The sequence below is a fragment of the Oncorhynchus kisutch genome, unplaced genomic scaffold, assembly GCF_002021735.2.
Source record: "Oncorhynchus kisutch isolate 150728-3 unplaced genomic scaffold, Okis_V2 scaffold3655, whole genome shotgun sequence".
In the NCBI taxonomy this organism is placed as follows: domain Eukaryota; kingdom Metazoa; phylum Chordata; class Actinopteri; order Salmoniformes; family Salmonidae; genus Oncorhynchus; species Oncorhynchus kisutch.
In genome coordinates, this window is record NW_022265600.1 from 722431 (window position 1) to 728761 (window position 6331).

General features: G+C 42.3%; 1 pseudogene; it reads right to left on the minus strand.

Moving 5' to 3' along the window:
* Positions 1-2719: 2719 nt before the first annotated feature.
* LOC116371772 (scavenger receptor cysteine-rich type 1 protein M130-like) lies at positions 2720-5893 on the minus strand (annotated as a pseudogene).
* Between the last annotated feature and the right edge of the window lie 438 nt (positions 5894-6331).

The window sequence follows — 6331 nt, forward strand, 5'->3', positions numbered from 1 at the left end:
TCCCCAGCCAGGTACCACTACAACACATACCATTTACACTCACAGCACACCCACCTATCACCATCAATCACCACACACACACACACACACACACACATACACACACACACACACACACACACACACACACACACACACACACACACACACACACACACACACACACACACACACACACACACACACACACACACACACACACACACACACACACACACACACACACACACACACACACATAGTCTATGGAGGATAAATAACTACACACCAGGACAACAATACATCATAGTCTATGTGGAGGATAAATAACTACACACCAGGACAACAATACATCATAGTCTATGTGGAGGATAAATAACTACACACCAGGACAACAATACATCATAGTCTATGTGGAGGATAAATAACTACACACCAGGACAACAATACATCATAGTCTATGGAGGATAAATAACTACACACCAGGACAACAATACATCATAGTCTATGGAGTATAAATAACTACACACCAGGACAACAATACATCATAGTCTATGGAGGATAAATAACTACACACCAGGACAACAATACATCATAGTCTATGGAGGATAAATAACTACATTGATGTCTTCTGTCTTTCTGTTTGTTTGTAGTTTCTCACTGTTTGAATTAGCAGGTGATATTATTAGCCTCTGATCTGTGTGTGAGAGAGAGACAGAAAGACAGACAGAAAGAGCGAGAGACACAGAGACAGACAGAAGAGTCCCCTAAGCAAGCTGGACCTGGGGCTCTGTTCACAAACACAAACAGACCCCACAGAGCCCCAGGACAGCACACATATTAGACCCAACCAATCATGAGAAAACAAAAAGATGATTACTTGACACATTGGAAATAATTATCAAAAAACAGAGCAAACTACAATGTTATTTAGTCTGTCCACGAGGGGAGTCACACAAGACTGATCTCAGTTAATTCATACTGTATGTTGTAGTCTGTCCAAGAGGGGAATCACACAGACTGATCTCAGTAGTCTGTTCAAGAGGGGAATCACACAGACTGATCTCAGTTAATTCATACTGTATGTTGTAGTCTGTCCAAGAGGGGAATCACACAGACTGATCTCAGTTAATTCATACTGTATGTTGTAGTCTGTCCAAGAGGGGAATCACACAGACTGATCTCAGTTAATTCATACTGTATGTTGTAGTCTGTCTAATAATTAAATCACACAGACTGATCTCAGTTAATTCATACTGTATGTTGTAGTCTGTCCAAGAGGGGAATCACACAGACTGATCTCAGTTAATTCATACTGTATGTTGTAGTCTGTCTAATAATTAAATCACACAGACTGATCTCAGTTAATTCATACTGTATGTTGTAGTCTGTCCAAGAGGGGAATCACACCAGACTGATCTCAGTTAATTCATACTGTATGTTGTAGTCTGTCTAATAATTAAATCACACAAGACTGACAGCCTGTAATTTTATTAAAAGCATTCAGTTGATTACATGGCAGTTTAGAGAGCAACAACATAACAATAATCTACTTCATAATCAATATCATAACATTTATAATCAATAACATCATTATCTCTATACTACTAACAACATAACACTAATCTACATCATAATCAATATCATAACATTTATAATCAATAACATCATTATCTCTATACTACTAACAACATAACACGAATCTACTTCATAATCATAACGTTTATAATCAATAACATCATGAGAGGTAAACAACAACAAACCCCTTCATTAAAAAATGTTTTCAAAATACAAAGAATGAACAGATGATTATAATAATACCTGGACTAATAATGGAAACACTTCAAGATAAAGAATCTAAGAGACACTAAATAAGATAAAGAATCTAAGAGACACTAAATAAGATAAAGAATCTAAGAGACACTAAATAAGATAAAGAATCTAAGAGACACCAAATAAGATAAAGAATCTAAGAGACACTAAATAAGATAAAGAATCTAAGAGACACTAAATAAGATAAAGAATCTAAGAGACACTAAATAAGATAAAGAATCTAAGAGACACTAAATAAGATAATAAGCAATACTGGAACATGAAACCGACGTAATTGAGCTACTCTCTTAAAATAATTAAAAACCGATTGTTACCAAAATCCCATGTTACCGAAATCCCATGTTAACAAAACCCCATGTTACCCAAACAACATGTTCCCCAAAACCCCATGTTACCCAAACCCCATGTTACCCCAAATCCCATTTTTCCCAAAACCACATGTTGCCTCAAACCCCATGTTACCCCAAGCCCCATGTTACCCCAAACCCCATGTTACCCCTAAACCCATGTTACCCAAAAACCCCATGTTACCCAAACCTCATGTTATCCAAAACCCCATGTTACCCAAAATCCCATGTTACCCAAACCCCATGTTACCCAAAAACCCCATGTTACCAAAACCTCATGTAACCAAAACCCCATGTTACCCAGGACCCCATGTTACCCAAACCCCATGTTACCCAAACCCCCATGTTACCCAAACCCCCATGTTACCCAAACCTCATGTTATCCAAAACCCCATGTTACCCAAACCTCATGATATCCAAAACCCCATGTTACCCAAACCCCATGTTACCAAAACCCCATGTTACCCAAAACCCCATGTTACCCAAAATCCCATGTTACCCAAACCCCATGTTACCCAAACCCCATGTTACCCAAAACCCCATGTTACCCAAACCCCATGTTACCAAAACCCCATGTTACCCAAACCCCCATGTTACCCAAACCCCCATGTTACCCAAACCCCCATGTTACCCAAACCCCCATGTTACCCAGAACCCCATGGTGGTTGCAGTCACTTCTTTTAGATTTCTTCCAAGGTTCTAGAAAGAGAAACTCATTCTGAACTTGTTATTAAAATTCAGCTTCATTCTACTCCTACTCCGTCCCCTGGGCTGCTCTCTCCTCTCCCGGTCCAGCTTCAGCTCTGGAGCTCAGAGAGACCATCTCCATGGCATTGACATAAAGATCCATGCTGCTCACCCTGTTCACTCTCTTCTGCCTCCTGGTGGGCTAGGGAGACACAGCACCAACAGTCAGACATTTACTCTCTAGTATCTCCATTCTCTCTCCCTCCCTCTCCCCCTCCCCCTCTCGTTTAAATGACTTGGTACATCTGAGTAAATGTCTTTACCTTGTAGTACAGGTAGATGGTGGTGATGGCTGTCAGTAGGATCAGCAGCACTACAACGTGTCTGATGATGAAGGCTGGCAGAGGAGAGGCTGCAAACAGAAACACCTTTGATGAGGGGACTGATCATCATCACATAGATCTGTGGGAAATCTGTCAATGACAAAGTTATAAGTCTGGTTCGTGTTCAGTTACCTGTGATGGTGAGGGAGAGGAGCTCACTCTCAGAGGAGAAGTTATGAGAGAAAACATAATTCTCATAAACACAGCTGTAGGTCCCTTGGTGGGAGTCATCTGCAGCAGGGAAGAGGAAGGCAGCAGAGTGATTGACAGCTGGCTGGGTCTGGGTTCTGTTGGAGCCGGTGAACGTGAGGAGGAAGGAGCCTCCTGGGTACTGTGGCTGAGTGGAGCAGGTGATGGTGAAGTTGTAGCCCCTGAACATCTCAGGCCCCTGGTGGCCCCTGAAGACCCCTCCCATTGGGTCAGTCAGGTAGATATCAGGCTGGACCAGGAGATCTGTAACAATAAAAGAGAACAAGAAAAACCTCTTCAACTAGTTTCCTATAGATATGACAATAACATCAGCATGTAACAGTGCCAGCCACCCTCCCTCACAGGGCAACATGAGTAGTGGACCTACAGTCACTGAGACAACATATGTTGATATCAGGCTGAAGCAGGACATCTGGAACAAGAGGAGAGAAAAAGAAAACGTAGCTCCTCAACTACTTTCCTCATTTAGATGTGACAATAACATGACATGTGACAGTGGTAGTGAGTAGAGACGTTCACTGAGATAACACTCAAATACAAAAGCATTCTGGGATATTTAAGTTGTATTTGATTCCTACTTGACTGAGTGATCTATTTAGTAAAGCAGACTGACAAGTTAAACAGTCATCATGAGAGGTGCAGAGGAAGTTGTATGAATGAAGGAAATCAGTTGAATGTAATTATAATATGTTGTTATTACCTGAGCAGATCACTGTGAGTCCAGGACGGAGATGATAACTTCTGGAACACTCCCTCAGTGAAGACTCAGACCCATCACAGTAAACTCCAAACCCTCTAGTGGTGTTTCCAGGGAGTACTGAAACAGTGGAGCCACAACCCAGCTGTCTACACACTACTACAGCTACATCCCTCTGGTCCCAGTCATCAGCTCCCACAGTCCTCCACTCTCCCTGGTCGTACCACTCCACTCCACCAGCACAGCGACTGCCTCCTCCCACCAGTCTCACATCATCAGGCTCTGAGAAAAGAAAGAGAGAGACAGTAATCTTACTATTTTCTCACTAAAACACACCTATATTGTCTCTCATATTCTTCACTCCAGGTGATGAACAATGTTGATTGAGTGACAAACTGTTTCTTACCTGAGCAGGTGAGTCCAACAGCATTACCAGGTAGGCAGGTGTTGTTCTCTCTGTCTGAGGTGTCACAGTCCAGGAGAAGGGACTCATTGCCTTTACACTGGAACTCTTTATCCCAGGTCTGACCCTCACCTTCTCCATAGAGCCCCCCCTGTAGAGCTGCAGGAGCCCCACAGCCAAACTCCCCACAGACTACCTCTGCATCCTGCCGGTCAAAGTCAGCTTCACACACTGAGGCCCAGGACTGATTGGACTTCACCTCCACTCTCCCAGAGCAGAGACCAGCTCCATCCACAAGCCGCACAGACTCTGGAGAAAAAGAGTTGGTTGAACATTCAATCAGTTTTTTTGATGACACTGTCAAGGACTAAACACAAATATGTTGGACAAAAGATTGTAGTTTGCTATGTTTGATACTGTAAGAGGTAGAAATGGGTTCTTAGTCACTCAGGATCGGGTTGGGAATAATGCAGGCAGGAGACAGGAATAAGTTCACTTCACTTTATAGAAAATAAACAGCTGGACATCCATCAGGCAGCTTCACTTCAGTACCATCTGAACTACAATGATCTGCCCATGAACATCTCCCATAAACCAATATGACAAACACAAATATAATGTTTAAATACATCTGACATCTCTCCCTCTATTTAAATGAAATAAAAACACATAAAACATGATACATGGTAATATTGTATAATGTATAAATAAATCTCTCAATATGACCAGTCTCTTACCTGAACAGGTCACATGATGATAATATTCACCATCACAGAAACCACGTGCTCCAAAGATGTCACACTGTCTAATAGAAGACTCATCTCCACTACATCTACTATATAGTCTGACTCCTCCTCTTCCATCTTCAATCAGAGGTCCTCTAGATTCAGATACAGGATTCCCACAATTCAGCTCTCTACACACAACCTTAACCTGTCTCATGTCCCACAACCACGTCTCTCCCATCATGTCCCACAACCAACTAAAACATAGACCTGTCCACTCTCCTTCATAGAAGACTTCCACTGTCCCAGAACAGGAAGTGGTCCCATTCACCAGTCTGACTGAGTATTCAGCTGTAAACAGCAGAGAGGAAAACACAGTGGTGAGGACAGATGATGACAGTGATTCTGTTATTCTAACAGCAGTGATGCTTTGTGGTTGACAAGTATTAGTAGTTCCATAAAACACTACTTGTTATTGGGGTTTAGAATGGTTTGTATGGACACATGAATTTCTCCATGTGGGATAATAAAGTTGACTAATATTGAACTGCTATAATCACTGTAGATTTATACTCTACCTACCTGGTGGACTGACGCTTTGAGCCTGGAGATCTGAGGAGAAAGAGAGAGACAGAGGAGAAAGAGAGAGACAGAGAGAGAGAGAGAAACAGAGGAGAAAGGGAGGAGTCAGAGGAAAAGCGAGACAGAGGTTAAATGAACATCAACATGACCTTTCATGATGTGATGGGGAAGACAGGCTTATCGTTGGTATGGTGCAACAACACCCATGTGTACATACACTATATATACAAAAGTATGTGGACACCCCTTCAAATGAGTGGATTCTATTTCAGCCACACCCCTTCCTGACAGATGTATAAAATCAAACACTCAACCATGCAATCTCCATAGACAAACATTGGCAGTAGAATGGCCTTAATGATGAGCTCTGTGACTTTCCCATCCTTCCCCCCTCTTCTTCCTCTCTTCCCCTCTCTCCTCTCCCTCTTCTCCTCTCTCCTCTCTCCTTCCTCCCCCCTCCTCCTCTCCCCTCCTCTCCTCCTCCT